Source organism: Panulirus ornatus, chromosome 4, assembly GCF_036320965.1.
Source record: "Panulirus ornatus isolate Po-2019 chromosome 4, ASM3632096v1, whole genome shotgun sequence".
In the NCBI taxonomy this organism is placed as follows: Eukaryota; Metazoa; Arthropoda; class Malacostraca; order Decapoda; family Palinuridae; genus Panulirus; species Panulirus ornatus.
Genome location: NC_092227.1, coordinates 26,675,251 through 26,694,137, shown reverse-complemented (window position 1 = coordinate 26,694,137; position 18,887 = coordinate 26,675,251).

The window sequence follows — 18,887 nt, the reverse complement described above, 5'->3', positions numbered from 1 at the left end:
CACGCCCACTTACTCTCACCACTCTCTTCACCCCAACATCTCTCTTCTTTTCTGAAAACCCCCACAAATCTTCACCTTTGCTTTCACAAGATAATGATCAGACATCCCTCCAGTTGCACCTCTCAGCACATTAACATCCAAAAGTTTCTCTTTCGTGCGTTTTTCAATTAATACGTAATCCAATAACGCTCTCAGGCCATCTCTCCTACTTACATACGTATACTTATGTATATCTCGCTTTCTAAACCAGGTATTCCCAATCACGAGTCCTTTTTCAGCACATAAATCTACAAGCTCTTCACCATTTCCATTTACAACACTATCCCTGGGGATAGGGGATTAAGAATACTTCCCACGCATTGCTCACGTGTCGTAGAAGGTGACTAAAGGGAACGGGAGCCGGGGTCCAGAAACCCTCTCCTCCTTGTATTTTAACTTTCTAAAAGGGGAAACAGAAGAAGGAGTCACGCGAGGAGTGCTCATCCTCCTCGAAGGCTCTGAATGGGGTGACTAAATGTGTGTGGATGTAACCAAGATGAGAAATAAGGAGAGATAGGTATTATGTTTGAGGAAAGGAACATGGATGTTTTCGCTCTGAGTGAGACGAAGCTAAAGGGTAAAGGAAAAGAGTGGTTTGGGAATGTATTGGGAGTAAAGTCAGGGGTTAGTGAGAGGACAAGAAGAAGGTAAGGAGTAGCACTACTCCTGAATCAGGAGTTGTGGGAGTATGTCATAGAGTGTAAGAAAGTAAATTCTAAATTGATATGGGTAAAACTGAAAGTTGATGGAGAGATATGGGTGATTATTGGTGCATATGCACCTGGGCATGAGAAGAAAGATCATGAGAGGCAAGTGTTTTGGGAGCAGCAGAATGAGTGTATTAGTGGTTTTGATGCACAAGACCGGGTTATAGTGATTATATATATATATATATATATATATATATATATATATATATATATATATATATATATATATATATATATATATATATATATATATATATATATATATATATATATATATATATATATATATATATATATATATATATTTTTTTTTTTTTTGCTTTGTCGCTGTCTCCAGCGTTTGCGAGGTAGCTCAAGGAAACAGACGAAAGAAATGGCCCAACCCACCCCCATACACATGTATATACATACGTCCACACACGCAAATATACATACCTGCACAGCTTTCCATGGTTTACCCCAGACGCTTCACATGCTCTGATTCAATCCACTGACAGCACGTCAACCCCGTTATACCACATCGATCCAATTCACTCTATTCCTTGCCCTCCTTTCACCCTCCTGCATGTTCAGGCCCCGATCACACAAAATCTTTTTCACTCCATCTTTCCACCTCCAATTTAGTTTCCCACTTCTCGCTCCCTCCACCTCCGACACATAAATCCTCTTGGTCAATCTTTCCTCACTCATTCTCTCCATGTGCCCAAACCATTTCAAAACACCCTCTTCTGCTTTCTCAACCACGCTCTTTTTATTTCCACACATCTCTCTTACCCTTACGTTATTTACTCGATCAAACCACCTCACACCACACATTGTCCTCAAACATCTCATTTCCAACACATCCATCCTCCTGCGCACAACTCTATCCATAGCCCACGCCTCGCAACCATACAACATTGTTGGAACCACTATTCCTTCAAACATACCCATTTTTGCTTTCCGAGATAATGTTCTCGACTTCCACACATTCTTCAAGGCTCCCAGAATTTTCGCCCCCTCCCCCACCCTATGATCCACTTCCGCTTCCATGGTTCCATCCGCTGCCAGATCCACTCCCAGATATCTAAAACACTTTACTTCCTTTTGTTTTTCTCCATGCAAACTTACCTCCCAACTGACTTCACCCTCAACACAACTGTATCTAATAACCTTGCTCTTATTCACATTTACTCTTAACTTTCCTCTTTCACACACTTTACCAAACTCAGTCACCAGCTTCTGCAGTTTCTCACATGAATAAGCCACCAGCGCTGTATCATCAGCGAACAACTAACTCACTTCCCAAGCCCTCTGATCCCCAACAGACTTCATACTTGCACCTCTTTCCAAAACTTTTGCATTAACCTCCCTAACAACGCCTTCCATGAACAAATTAAACAAACATGGAGACATCAAACACCCCTGCCGCAAACCTATATTCACTGAGAACCAATCACTTTCCGCTCTTCCTACACGTACAAATGCCTTACATCCTCGAGAAAAACTTTTCACTGCTTCTAACAACTTGCCCCCCATACCATATATTCTTAATACCTTCCACAGAGCATCTCTATCAACTCTATCATATGCCTTCTCCAGATCCATAAATGTTACATACAAATTCATTTGCTTTTCTAAGTATTTCTCACATACATTCTTCAAAGCAAACACCTGATCCACACATCCTCTACCACTTCTGAAACCACACTGCTCTTCCCCAGTCTGATTCTCTGTACATGCCTTCACCCTCTCAATCAATACCCTCCCATATAATTTACCAGGAATACTTAACAAACTTATACCTCTGTAATTTGAGCACTCACTCTTATCCCCTTTGCCTTTGTACTATGGCACTATACACGCATTCCGCCAATCCTCAGGCACCTCACCATGAGTCATACATACATTAAATAACCTTACCAACCAGTCAATAATACAGTCACCCCCTTTTTTACTAAATTCCACTGCAATACCATCCAAACCTGCTGCCTTGCCGGCTTTCATCTTCCGCAAAGCTTTTGCTACCTCTTCTCGTTTTACCAAATCATTTTCCCTAACCCTCTCACTTTGCACATCACCTCGACCAAAACACCCTATATCTGCCACTGTATCATCAAACACCTTTAACAAACCTTCAAAATACTCACTCCATCTCCTTCTCACATCACCACTACTTATTATCACTTCCCCATTTGCGCCCTTCACTGAAGTTCCCATTTGCTCCCTTGTCTTACACACTTTATTTACCTCCTACCAAAACATCTTTTTGTTCTCCCTGAAATTTAATACTTTCTCACCCCAACTCTCATTTGCCCTCTTTTTCACCTCTTGCACCTTTCTCTTGACCTCCTGTCTCTTTCTTTTATACATCTCCCACTCAATTGCATTTTTCCCCTGCAAAAATCGTCCAAATGCCTCTCTCGTCTCTTTCATTAATAATCTTACTTCTTCATCCCATCACTCACTACCCTTTCTAATCAAACCACCTCTCACTCTTCTCCTGCCACAATCATCTTTTGCGCAATCCATCACTGATTCCCTAAATACATCCCATTCCTCTCCCACTCCCCTTACTTCCATTGTTCTCACATTTTTCCATTCAGTACTCAGTCTCTCCTGGTACTTCCTCACACAAGTCTCCTTCCCAAGCTCACTTACTCTCACCACCCTCTTCACCCCAACATTCAATCTTCTTTTCTGAAAACCCATACAAATCTTCACCTTAGCCTCCACAAGATAATGATCAGACATCCCTCCAGTTGCACCTCTCAGCACATTAAGATCCAAAAGTCTCTCTTTCGCGCGCCTGTCAATTAACACGTAATCCAATAACGCTCTCTGGCCATCTCTCCTACTTTCATACGTATACTTATGTATATCTCGCTTTTTAAACAAGGTATTCCCAATCACCAGTCCTTTTTCAACACATAAATATACAAGCTCTTCACCATTTCCATTTACAACACCGAACACCCCAGTGTGTTTGTGTGTGCGTCTGTGTATATGTGCGTATGTATGTGTTTGTATATACACATGTGTGTGTATATATATATATATATATATATATATATATATATATATATATATATATATATATATATATATATATATATATATATATATTATCCCTGGGGATAGGGGTGAAAGAATACTTCCCACTCATTCCTCGCGTGTCGTAGAAGGCGACTAGAGGGGACGAGAGCGGGGGGCCAGAAATCCTCCCCTCCTTGTATTTTTTAACTTTCTAAAATGGGAAATAGAAGAAGGGGAGTGCTCATCATCCTCGAAGGCTCAGTCTGGGGTGTCTAAATGTGTGTGGATGTAACCAAGATGTGAAAAAAGGAGAGATAGGTAGTATGTTTGAGGAAAGGAACCTGGATGTTTTGGCTCTGAGTGAAACGAAGCTCATGGGTAAAGCGGAAGAGTGGTTTGGAAATGTCTTGGGAGTAAAGTCAGGGGTTAGTGAGAGGACAAGAGCAAGGGAAGGAGTAACAGTACTCCTGAAACAGGAGTTGTGGGAGTACGTGATAGAATGTAAGAAAGTAAATTCTCGATTAATATGGGTAAAACTGAAAGTTGATGAAGAGAGATGGGTGATTATAGGTGCATATGCACCTGGGCATGAGAAGAAAGATCATGAGAGGCAAGTGTTTTGGGAGTAGCTGAATGAGTGTGTTAGTGGTTTTGATACACGAGACCGGGTTATAGTGATGGATGATTTGAATGCAAAGGTGAGTAATGTGGCAGTTGAGGGAATAATTGGTATATATATATATATATATATGTATATATATATATATATATATATATATATATATATATATATATATATATATATATATATATATATATATATATATATATATATATATATATATATATAATTCGCTGATGATACAGCGCTGGTGGCTGATTCATGTGAGAAACTGCAGAAGCTGGTGACTGAGTTTGGTAAAGTGTGTGGAAGAAGAAAGTTAGGAGTAAATGTGAATAAGAGCAAGGTTATTAGGTACAGTAGGGTTGAGGGTCATGTCAATTGGGAGGTGAGTTTGAATGGAGAAAAACTGGAGGAAGTGAAGTGTTTTAGATATCTGGGAGTGGATCTGGCAGCGGATGGAACCATGGAAGCGGAAGTGGATCATAGGGTGGGGGAGGGGGCGAAAATCCTGGGGGCCTTGAAGAATGTGTGGAAGTCGAGAACATTATCTCGGAAAGCAAAAATGGGTATGTTTGAAGGAATAGTGGTTCCAACAATGTTGTATGGTTGCGAGGCGTGGACTATGGATAGAGTTGTGCGCAGGAGGATGGATGTGCTGGAAATGAGATGTTTGAGGACAATGTGTGGTGTGAGGTGGTTTGATCGAGTGAGTAACGTAAGGGTAAGAGAGATGTGTGGAAATAAAAATAGCGTGGTTGAGAGAGCAGAAGAGGGTGTTTTCAAGTGGTTTGGGCACATGGAGAGGATGAGTGAGGAAAGATTGACCAAGAGGATATATGTGTCGGAGGTGGCGGGAACAAGGAGAAGAGGGAGACCAAATTGGAGGTGGAAAGATGGAGTGAAAAAGATTTTGTGTGATCGGGGCCTGAACATGCAGGAGGGTGAAAGGAGGGCAAGGAATAGAGTGAATTGGAGCGATGTGGTATACCGCGGTTGACGTGCTGTCAGTGGATTGAAGCAGGGCATGTGAAGCGTCTGGGGTAAACCATGGAAAGCTGTGTAGGTATGTATATTTTCGTGTGTGGACGTATGTATATACATGTGTACGGGGGGGGGGGGGGGGGGGGGCTTGGGCCATTTCTTTCGTCTGTTTTCTTGCGCTACCTCGCAAACGCGGGAGACAGCGACAAAGTATAAAAAAAAAAAAAAAATATATATATATATATATATATATATATATATATATATATATATATATATATATATATATATATATATATATATATATATATATTATTATCATTAGGCTTTGTCGCCGTTTCCCGCGTTTTGCGAGGTAGCGTAAGGAAACAGACGAAGGAATTCCCCAACCCACACACATACACATGTATATACATACACGATCAAACACGCAAATATGCATACCTATACATCTCAACGTATACATATATCTATATACACGCACATACGTATACCTATATACACATGTACATAATTCAAACTGTCTGCCTTTATTCATTCCCATCACTACCTCGCCACACATGACATAACAACCCCCTCCCCCCTTATGCTTGCGAGGTAGCGCTAGGAAAAGACAACAAAAACCCCATTCGTTCACACTCAGTCTATAGCTGTCATGTAATAATGCACCGAAACCACAGCTCCCTTTCCACATCCAGGCCCCACATAATTATCCATGGTTTACCCCAGACGCTTCACATTCCCTGGTCCAATCCATTGAGAGCACCTCGACCCCGGTATGCCACAGGGTTCCAATTCACTCTATTCCTTGCATCGCTTTTCACCCTCCTGCATGTTCAGGCCCCGACCACTCAAAATCTTTTTCACTCTATCTTTCCAAATCCAATGTGTTCTCTCACTTCTCGTTCGCTCCACCTCTGACACATATATCCGCTTGGTCAGTCTTCCCGCACTCATTCTCTCCATGTGACCAATCCATTTCAAAACACCCTCTTCTGCTCTCTGAACCGCACTCTCTTTATTATCACAAATCTCTCTTACCCTTACATTACTTATTCGATCAAACCACCTCACACCACATATTGTCTTCAAACATCTCATTTCCAGCACATCCACCCTCCTACGCACAACTCTAGCCATAGCCCACGCCTCGCAACCATACAACATTGTTGGAACCACTATTCCTTCAAACATACCCATTTTTGCTTTCAGAGATAATGTTCTCGACTTCCAAAGATTCTTCAAGGCTCGCAGAATTTTCGCACCTTCCCCCACCCTATGATTCACTTCCTCCTCTATGGTTCCATCCGCTGCGAAATCCACTCCCAGATATCTAAAACACTTCACTTCCTCCAGTTTTTCTTCATTCAAACTTATATCCCAATTGACTTGACCCTCAACCCTACTGTACCTAATAACCTTGCTCCTATTCACATTTACTCTCAACTTTCTCCTTTCACACACTTTACCAAACTCAGTCACCACATTCTGCAGTTTCTTACATAAATCAGCCACCAGCGCCGTATCATCAGCGAACAACAACTGACTCACTTCCCAAGCTCTCTCATCCACAACAGACGGCATAATTGCCCCTCTTTCCAAAACTTTTGCATTCACCTCCCTAACAACCCCATCCATAAACAAATGAAACAAACCTGGAGACATCACACACCCTTGCCGTAAACCTACATTCACTGAGAACCAATCACTTTCCTCTCTTCCTACACGTGCACATGCCTTACATCCTCGATAGAAACTTTTCACTGCTTCTAACAACTTGCCTCCCAAACCATGTATTCTTAATACCTTCCACAGAGCATCTCTATAACCTCTATCATATTCCTTTTCCAGATCCATAAATGCTTATATACAAATCCATTTGCTTTTCTAAGTTTTTCTCACAAACATTCCTCAAAGCAAACACCTGATGCACACATCCTCCACTACTTCTGAAACTACACTGCTCTTCCCCAATCTGATTCTCTGTACATACCTTCACCTTCTCAAACAATACCCTCCCATATAATTTACGAGGAATACTCAACAAACTTATACCTATGCAATTTGAGCACTCACCTTTGTCGCCTTTGCCTTTGTACAATGGCACTATGCAAGCATTCCGCCAATCCTCAGGCACCTCACCATGATTCATACATACATTAAATAACCTTACCAACCAGTCAACAACACAGTCACCCCCTTTTTTTTTATAAATTTCACTGTAATACCATCCAAACTCGATGCCTTGCCGGCTTTCTTCTTCCGCAAAGCTTTTACTACCTCTTCTCTGTTTACCAAATCATTTTTCCTAACCCGTCTCACTTTGTACACCACCTCGACCAAAGCACACTATATCTGCCACTCTATCATCAAACACATTCAACAGACCTTCAAAATGCTCACTTCACCTCCTTCTCACATCATCACTACTTGTTATCACCTCCCCATTAGCCCCCTTCACTTAAGTTCCCATTTGTTCCCTTGTCTTGCGCACTTTATTTACCTCCTTCCAAAACATCTTTTTATTCTCCCTGAAATTTAATGATACTCTCTCACCCCAACTCTCATTTGTCCTCTTTTTCACCTCTTGCACCTTTCTCTTGACCTCCTGCCTCTATCTTTTATACATCTCCCACTCATTTGCATTATTTCCCTGCAAAAATCATCCAAATGCTTCTCTCTTCTCTTTCACTAATAATCTTACTTCTTCATCCCACCACTCATTACCCTTTCTAATCTGCCCACCTCCCACTCTTTTCATGCCAGAAGCATCTTTTGCGCAAGCCATCACTGCTTCCCTAAATGCATCCCATTCCTTCCCCACTCCCCTTACCTCCTTTGTTCTCACCTTTTTTCATTCTGTACTCAGTCTCTCCTGTTACTTCATCACACAAGTCTCCTTCCCAAGCTCACTTACTTTCACCACTCTCTTCACCATAAAAGATTCTCTCTTCTTTTCTGAAAACCTCTACAAATCTTCAACTTCGTATCCACAAGATAATGATCAGACATCCCTCCAGTTGCACCTCTCAGCACATTAACATCCAAAAGTCTCTCTTTTGCGCGCTCATCAATTAACACGTAATCCAATAACGCTCTCTGGCCATCTCTCCTACTTACATACGTATACTTATGTATATCTCTCTTTTTAGACCAGTTATTCCCAAGCACCAGTCCTTTTTCAGCACATAAATCTACAAGCTCTTCAGCATTTCCATTTACAACACTGAACCATGTATATTTTACATTTACAATATTTCCATTTACAACACCATGTATAACAATTATTCCCTCAACTGTCTCATTACTTACATTTGCAGTCAAATCACCGATCACTATGACACGTTCTCGTGCATCAAAACCACTAACGCACTCATTCAGCTGCTCCCAAACACTTGCCTCACATGAATCCCAATTCACTTGACCCTCAACCCTACTGTACCTGATAACCTTGCTCCTATTCACATTTACTCTCAACTTTCTTCTTTAGCACACTTTACCAAACTAGTCACCAGCTTCTGCAGTTTCTTACATAAATCAGCCACCAGCGCCGTATCATCAGCGTACAACAACTGACTCACTTCCCAAGCTGTCTCATCCACAACAGGCTGCATAATTGCCCTTCTTTCCAAAACTTTTGCATTCACCTCCCTAACAACACCATCCATAAACAAATCAAACAACCACGGAGACATCACACACCCGTGACGTAAACCAACATTCACTAAGAACCAATCACTTTCCTCTCTTCCTACACGTGCAAATGCCTTACATCCTCTATAGAAACTTTTCACTGCTTCTAACAACTTGCCTCCCAAAGCATATATTCTTAATACCTTCCACAGAGCATCTCTATAAACTCTATCATATGCCTTCTCCAGATCCAAAAATGCTATTTACAAATCCATTTGCTTTTCTAAGTATTTCTCACAAATATTCCTCAAAGCAAACAACTGATGCACACATCCTCTACTACTTCTGAAACCACACTGCTCTTCCCCAATCTGATGCTCTGTACATGCCTTCACCTTCTCAAACAATACCCTCCCATATAATTTACCAGGAATACTCAACAAACTTATACCAATGCAATTTGAGCACTCACCCTTGTCGCCTTTGCCTTTGTACAATGGCACTATGCAAGCATTCCGCCAATCCTCAGGCACCTCACCATGAATCATAAATACATTAAATAACCTTACCAACCAGTCAACAACACAGTCACTTCCCTTTTTTTATAAATTTCACTGTAATACCATCCAAACCCGATGCCTTGCCTGCTTTCTTCTTCCGCAAAGCTTTTACTACCTCTTCTCTGTTTACCAAATCATTTTTCCTAACCGTCTCACTTTGCACACCACCTCGACCAAAACAAGCCTATATCTGCCACTCTATCATCAAACACATTCAACAGACCTTCAAAATTCTCACTCCACCTCCTTCTCACATCATCACTACTTGTTATCACCTCCCCATTAGCCCCCTTCACTTAAGTTCCCATTTGTTCCCTTGTCTTGCGCACTTTATTTACCTCCATCCAAAACATCTTTTTATTCTCCCTAAAATTTAATGATACTCTCTCACCCCAACTCTCATTTGCCCTCTTTTTCACCTCTTGCACCTTTCTCTTGACCTCCTGCCTCTATCTTTTATACATCTCCCACTCATTTGCATTATTTCCCTGCAAAAATCATCCAAATGCCTCTGTCTTCTCTTTCACTAATAATCTTACTTCTTCATCCCACCACTCACTACCCTTTCTAATCTGCCCACCTCCCACTCTTTTCATGCCACAAGCATCTTTTGCGCAAGCCATCACTGCTTCCCTAAATGCATCCCATTCCTTCCCCACTCCCCTTACCTCCTTTGTTCTCACCTTTTTCCATTCTGTACTCAGTCTCTCCTGTTACTTCATCACACAAGTCTCCTTCCCAAGCTCACTTACTTTCACAACTCTCTTCACCCCAAGATTCTCTCTTCTTTTCTGAAAACCTCTACAAATCTTCAACTTCGTGTCCACAAGATAAGGATCAGACTTCCCTCCAGTTGCACCTCTCAGCACATTAACATCCAAAAGTCTCTCTTTTGCGCGCTTATCAATTAACACGTAATCCAATAACGCTCTCTGGCCATCTCTCCTACTTACATACGTATACTTATGTATATCTCTCTTTTTAAACCAGTTATTCCCAAGCACCAGTCCTTTTTCAGCACATAAATCTACACGCTCTTCACCATTTCCATTTACAACACTGAACCATGTATGTTTTACATTTACAATATTTCCATTTACAACACCATGTATACCAATCGTTCCCTCAACTGTCACATTACTCACATTTGCATTCAAATCACCGATCACTATGACACGGTCTCGTGCATCAAAACCACTAATACACTCATTCAGGAGAGATAGGTAGTATGTTTGAGGAAAGGAACCTGGATGTTTTGGCTCTGAGTGAAACGAAGCTTATGGGTAAAGGTGAAGAGTAGGTTTGGGAATGTCTTGGGAGTAAAGTCAGGGGTTAGTGAGAGGACAAGAGCAAGGTAAGGATTAGCACTTCTCTGAAACAGGACTTCTCGGAGTATGTGACAGAATTTAAGAAAGTAAATTCTAGATTGATATGAGTAAACCTGAAAGTTGATGGAGAGAGATGGGTGATTATTGGTGCATATGCTACTAAGCATAAGAAGAAAGATCATGAGAGGCAAGTGTTTTGGGAGCAGCTGAATGAGTGTGTTAGTGGTTTTGATGCATAAGACCGAGTTATAGTGATGGGCAATTTGAATGCAAAGCTGAGTAATGTGGCAGTTGAGGGAATATTTGGTATTCATGGGGTGTTCAGTGTTGTAAATGGAAATGGTGAAGAGCTTGTAGATATATGTGCTGAAAAAGGACTGGTGATTGGGAATACCTAGTTTAAAAAGCGAAATATACATAAGTATACGTATGTAAGTAGGAGAGGTGGTCAGTGAGCGTTATTGGATTACGTGTTAATTGACAGGCGCGCGAAAGAGAGACTTTTTGGAAGTTAATGTGCTGAGAGGTGCAGCTGGAGGGATGTCTGATTATTATCTTGTGGAGGGGAAGGTGAAGATTTGTATGAGTTTTCAGAAAAGAAGAGAGAATGTTGGGGTGAAGAGGGTGGTGAGAGTAAGTGAGCTTGGGAAGGACACTTGTGTGAGGAAGTATCAGGAGAAACTGAGTACCGAATGGTAAAAGGTGAGAACAAAGGAGGTAAGGGGAGTGGGGGAGGAATTGGACGTATTTAGGGAAGCAGTGATGGCTTGCGCAAAAGATGCTTGTGGCAATAGAAGCGTGGGAGGTGGGTTGATTAGAAAGGGTAGTGAGTGATGGGATGAAGAAATAAGTCTATTAATGAGAGAGAAGAGAGAGGCATTTGGACGTTTTTTGCAGGGAAAAAAGTGCAAATGAATGGGAGATGTATAAAAGAAAGAGACAGGAGGTCAAGAGAAAGGTGCAAGAGGTGAAAAAGAGGGCAAATGAGAGTTGGGGTGAGAGAGTATCATTAAATTTTAGGGAGAATAAAAAGATGTTCTGGAAGGAGGTAAATAAAGTGCGTAAGACAAGGGAGCAAATGGGAACTTCAATGAAGGGGGCTAATGAGGAGGTGATAACAAGTTGTGGTGATATGAGAAGGAGATGAAGAGAGTATTTTGAAGGTTTGTTGAATGTGTTTGATGATAGTGTGGCAGATAAAGGGTGTTTTGGTCGAGGTGGTGTGCAAAGTGAGAGGGTTAGGGCAAATAATTTGGTAAACAGAGAGAAGGTAGTAAAACCTTTGCGGAAGATGGAAGCCGGCAAGGCAGCAGGTTTCGATGGTATTGCAGTGGAATTTATTAAAAAAGGGGGTGACTGTATTGTTGACTGGTTGGTAAGGTTATTCAATGTATGTATGATTCATGGTGATGTGCCGGAGGATTGGCGGAATGCTTGCATAGTGCCATTGTACAAAGGGAAAGGTGATAAGAGTGAGTGCTCAAATTACAGACGGTAAAAGTTTGGTGAGTATTTCTGGTAAATTATATGGGAGGGTATTGATTGAGAGGTTGAAGTCATGTACAGAGCATCAGATTGGGGAAGAGCAGTGTGGATTCAGAAGTGGTAGAGGATGTGTGGATCAGGTGTTTGCTTTGAAGAATGTTTGTGAGAAATACTTAGAAAAGCAAATGGATTTGTATGTAGCATTTATGGATGTGGAGAAGGCATATTATAGAGTTGATAGAGATGCTCTGTGGAAGGTATTAAGGATATATGGTGTGTGAGGCAAGTTGTTAGAAGCAGTGAAAAGTTTATCGATGATGTAAGGCATTTGTAAGTGTGGTAAGATAGGAAAGTGATTGGTTCTCAGTGAATGTAAGGTTTGGGGCAGGGCTGTGTGATGTCTGCATGGTTGTTTAATTTGTTTATGGATGGGGTAGTTAGGGAGGTGAATGCAAGAATTTTGAAAAAAGGGGCAAGTATTTAATCTGTTGTGGATGAGAGAGCTTGGGAAGTGAGTCAGTTGTTGTTCGCTGATGATACAGCGCTGGTGGCTGATTCATGTGAGAAACTGCAGCAGCTGGTGACTGAGTTTGGTAAAGTGTGTGACAGAAGAAATTTGAGAGTAAATGTGAATAAGAGTAAGGTTATTAGGTACAGTAGGGTTTAGGGTCAAGTCAATTGGGAGGTAAGTTTGAATTGAGAAAAACTGGAGGAAGTGAAGTGTTTTAGATATCTGGCAGTGGATTTGGCAGCGCATGGAACCATGGAAGCGGAAGTGAATCATAGGGTGGGGGAGGGGGCGATAATTCTCTGAGCCTTGAAGAATGTGTAGACGTCGAGAACATTATCTCGGAACGTAAAAATGGGTATGTTTGAAGGAATAGTATTTCCAACAATGGTGTATGGTTGCGAGGCGTGGGCTATGAATAGAGTTGTGCGCAGGAGGCTAGATGTGCTTGAAATGAGATGCTTGAGGACAATATGTGGTGTGAGGTGGTATGATCGAGTAAATAACAATAGGGTAAGAGAGATGTGTGGTAATAACAAAGGGTGTGGTTGAGATAGCAGAAGAGGGTGTTTTGAAGTGGTTTGCTCACATTGAGAGAATGAGTGAGGAAAGATTGACCAAGAGGATATATGTGTCAGAGGTGGAGGGAACGAGGAGAAGTGGGAGACCAAATTGAAGGTGGAAAGATGGAGAGAAAAAGATTTTGATTGATCGGGGCCTGAACATGCAGGCGGGTGAATGGCATGCAAGGAATAGAGTGATTTGGAACGATATGTTATACCGGGGTCGACGTACTGTCAATGGATTGAAGCAGGGCATGTGAAGTGTCTGGGGTAAACCATGTAAAGTTCTGTGGGGCCTGGATGTGGAGGGGGAGCAGTTCTTTCGGTGCATTATTACATGACAGCTTGAGATTGAGTGTGAACGAATGTGGCCTTTGTTGTCGTTTCCTAGCGCTACCTCGCGCAGATGAGGGGAGAGGGGGTTGTTATTCCATGTGTGGCGGGGTGGCTATGGGAATGAATAAAGGCAGACAGTATAAATTATGTACATGTATATATATGTATATGTCTCTGTGTGTATATATATGTATACATTGAGATGTACAGGTATGTATATATGCCTGTGTGGACGTGTATGTATATACATATGTATGTGGGTGGGTTGGGCCATTCTTTCGTCTGTTTCCTTGCGCTACCTTGCTAACACGGGAGACAGCGATAAAATAAATAAAAATATATATATATATAAATATATATATATATATATATATATATATATATATATATATATATATATATATATATTTTTTTTTTTTTTTATACTTTGTCGCTGTCTCCCGCGTTTGCGAGGTAGCGCAAGGAAACAGACGAAAGAAATGGCCCAACCCCCCCCCCGATACACATGTACATACACACGTCCACACACGCAAATATACATACCTACACAGCTTTCCATGGTTTACCCCAGACGCTTCACATGCCTTGATTCAATCCACTGACAGCACGTCAACCCCTGTATACCACATCGCTCCAATTCACTCTATTCCTTGCCCTTCTTACACCCTCCTGCATGTTCAGGCCCCGATCACACAAAATCTTTTTCACTCCATCTTTCCACCTACAAATTGGTCTCCCTCTTCTCCTCGTTCCCTCCTCCTCCGACACATATATTCTCTTGGTCAATCTTTCCTCACTCATTCTCTCCATGTGCCCGAACCATTTCAAAACACCCTCTTCTGCTCTCTCAACCACGATCTTTTTATTTCCACACATCTCTCTTACCCTTACGTTACTTACTCGATCAAACCACCTCACACCACACATTGTCCTCAAACATCTCATTTCAAGCACATCCATCCTCCTGCGCACAACTCTATCCATAGCCCACGTCTCGCACCCATACAACATTGTTGGAACCACTACTCCTTCAAACATACCCATTTTTGCTTTCCGAGATAATGGTCTCGACTTCCACACATTCTTCAAGGCTCCCAGAATTTTCGCCCCCTCCCCCACCCTATGATCCACTTCCGCTTCCATGGTTCCATCCGCTGACAGATCCACTCCCAGATATCTAAAACACTTCACTTCCTCCAGTTTTTCTCCATTCAAACTCACCTCCCAATTGACTTGACCCTCAACCCTACTGTACCTAATAACCTTGCTCTTATTCACATTTACTCTTAACTTTCTTCTTCCACACACTTTACCAAACTCAGTCACCAGCTTCTGCAGTTTCTCACATGAATCAGCCACCAGCGCTGTATCATCAGCGAACAACAACTGACTCACTTCCCAAGCTCTCTCATCCCCAACAGACTTCATACTTGCCCCTCTTTCCAGGACTCTTGCATTTACCTCCCTAACAACCCCATCCATAAACAAATTAAACAACCATGGAGACATCACACATATATATATGTATATATATATATATATCTTTCAATTTTACCCATATTAATCGGGAATTTATTTTCTTACATTCTATCACATACTCCCACAACTCCTGTTTTAGGAGTATTGCTACTCCTTCCCTTGCTCTTGTCCTCTCACTAACCCCTGACTTCACTCCCCAGACATTTCCAAACCACTCTTCCCCTTTACCCTTGAGCTTCGTCTCACTCAGAGCCAAAACATCCAGGTTCCTTTCCTGAAACATACTACCTATCTCTCCTTTTTTCACATCTTGGTTACATCCACACACATTTAGGCACCCCACTCTGAGCCTACGAGGAGGATGAGCACTCCCCGCGTGACTCCTTCTTCTGTTTCCCATTTTAGAAAGTTAATACAAGGAGGGGAGGATTTCCGGCCCCCCGCTCCCGTCCCCTCTAGTCGCTTTCTACGACACGCGAGGAATACGTGGGAAGTATTCTTTCACCCCTATCCCCAGGGATAATATACATATATATACACACACACACACACACTCACACACACACACACATACATATATATACATATGAAAAAATGTAAGAAACAATTTAGAAAACAAACTTTTAGCTTGAAATGAATGAAAAAATTGAACGTCACATAATGGTTCAACCTCTGGCTATGGAAAAGGAAATGTACAATTTATTCACACGGCGGCAGCGACGCAGCTTCCGTGACTGTGGCCACCCGTTGTCAGCTGTCGTGGTCCAAGTCGTGGCTTGGTGAGGCAGGAGGCGCCGAGGGGAGGGAGAAACCTGTTTATTTTGGACCTTTGGTAATGGCTGACAGCCTTCGTCGAAGGACTCGCCTATTTGGAGCCACGCCAGATATAATTGTTCTCTCCGGAGCTCGTGTCCTTGTTCTGTTTGCCGGTAAAATTGAAAGTTGATGGAGAGAGGTGGGTGATTATTGGTGCATATGCACCTGGGCATGAGAAGAAAGATCATGAGAGGCAAGTGTTTTGGGAGCAGCTAAATGAGTGTGTTAGCGGTTTTGATGCACGAGACCGGGTTATAGTGATGGGTGATTTGAATGCAAAGGTGAGTAATGTGGCAGTTGAGGGAATAATTGGTATGCATGGGGTGTTCAGTGTTGTAAATGGAAATGGTGAAGAGCTTGTAGATTTATGTGCTGAAAAAGGACTGATGATTGGGAATACCTGGTTTAAAAAGCGAGATATACATAAGTATACTTATGTAAGTAGGAGAGATGGCCAGAGAGCGTTATTGGATTACGTGTTAATTGACAGGCGTGCGAAAGAGAGACTTTTGGATGTCAATGTCCTGAGAGGTGCAACTGGAGGGATGTCTGATCATTATCTTGTGGAGGCTAAGGTGAAGATTAGTATGGGTTTTCAGAAAAGAAGAGTGAATGTTGGGGTGAAGAAGGTGGTGAGAGTAAGTGAGCTTGGGAAGGAGACCTGTGTGAAGAAGTATCAGGAGAGACTGTGTACAGAATGGAAAAAGGTGAGAACAATGGAAGTAAGGGGAGTGGGGGAGGAATGGGATGTATTTAGGGAATCAGTGATGGATTGCGCAAAAGATGCTTGTGGCATGAGAAGAGTGGGAGGTGGGCTGTTTAGAAAGGGTAGTGAGTGTGGGATGAAGAAGTAAGAGTATTAGTGAAAGAGAAGAGAGAGGCATTTGGACGATTTTTGCAGGGAAAAAATGCAATTGAGTGGGAGAAGTATAAAAGAAAGAGACAGGAGGTCAAGAGAAAGGTGCAAGAGGTGAAAAAAAGGGCAAATGAGAGTTGGGGTGAGAGACTATCAGTAAATTTTAGGGAGAATAAAAAGATGTTCTGGAAGGAGGTAAATAGGGTGCGTAAGACAAGGGAGCAAATGGGAACTTCAGTGAAGGGCGTAAATGGGGAGGTGATAACAAGTAGTGGTGATGTGAGAAGGAGATGGAATGAGTATTTTGAAGGTTTGTTGAATGTGTCTGATGACAGAGTGGCAGATATAGGGTGTTTGGGTCGAGGTGGTGTGCAAAGTGAGAGGGTTAGGGAAAATGATTTGGTAAACAGAGAAGAGGTAGTAAAAGCTTTGCGGAAGATGAAAGCCGGCAAGGCAGCAGGTTTGGATGGTATTGCAGTGGAATTTATTAAAAAAGGGGGTGACTGTATTGTTGACTGGTGGGTAAGGTTATTTAATGTATGTATGACTCATGGTGAGGTGCCTGAGGATTGGCGGAATGCGTGCATAGTGCCATTGTACAAAGGCAAAGGGGATAAGAGTGAGTGCTCAAATTACAGAGGTATAAGTTTGTTGAGTATTTCTGGTAAATTATATGGGAGGGTATTGATTGAGAGGGTGAAGGCATGTACAGAGCATCAGATTGGGGAAGAGCAGTGTGGTTTCAGAAGTGGGAGAGGATGTGTGGATCAGGTGTTTGCTTTGAAGAATGTATGTGAGAAATATTTAGAAAAGCAAATGGATTTGTATGTAGCATTTATGGATCTGGAGAAGGCATATGATAGAGTTGATAGAGATGCTCTGTGGAAGGTATTAAGAATATATGGTGTGGGAGGCAAGTTGTTAGAAGCAGTGAAAAGTTTTTATCGAGGATGTAAGGCATGTGTACGTGTAGGAAGAGAGGAAAGTGATTGGTTCTCAGTGAATGTAGGTTTACGGCAGGGGTGTGTGATGTCTCCATGGTTGTTTAATTTGTTTATGGATGGGGTTGTTAGGGAGGTAAATGCAAGAGTCTTGGAAAGAGGGGCAAGTATGAGGTCTGTTGGGGATGAGAGAGCTTGGGAAGTGAGTCAGTTGTTGTTCGCTGATGATACAGCGCTGGTGGCGGATTCATGTGAGAAACTGCAGAAGCTGGTGACGGAGTTTGGTAAAGTGTGTGGAAGAAGAAAGTTAAGAGTAAATGTGAATAAGAGCAAGGTTATTAGGTACAGTAGGGTTGAGGGTCAAGTCAATTGGGAGGTGAGTTTGAATGGAGAAAAACTGGAGGAAGTGAAGTGTTTTAGATATCTGGGAGTGGATCTGTCAGCGGATGGAACCATGGAAGCGGAAGTGGATCATAGGGTGGGGGAGGGGGCGAAAATTTTGGGAGCCTTGAAAAATGTGTGGAAGTCGAGAACATTATCCCGGAAAGCAAAAATGGGTATGTTTGAAGGAATAGTAGTTCCAACAATGTTGTATGGTTGCGAGGCGTGGGCTATGGATAGAGTTGTGCGCAGGAGGATGGATGTGCTGGAAATGAGATGTTTGAGGACAATGTGTGGTGTGAGGTGGTTTGATCGAGTAAGTAACGTAAGGGTAAGAGAGATGTGTGGAAATAAAAAGAGCGTGGTTGAGAGAGCAGAAGAGGGTGTTTTGAAATGGTTTGGGCACATGGAGAGAATGAGTGAGGAAAGATTGACCAAGAGGATATATGTGTCGGAGGTGGAGGGAACGAGGAGAAGAAGGAGACCAAATTGGAGGTGGAAAGATGGAGTGAAAAGGATTTTGTGTGATCGGGGCCTGAACATGCAGGAGGGTGAAAGGAGGGCAAGGAATAGAGTGAGTTGGAGCGATGTGGTATACAGGGGTTGACGTGCTGTCAGTGGATTGAATCAA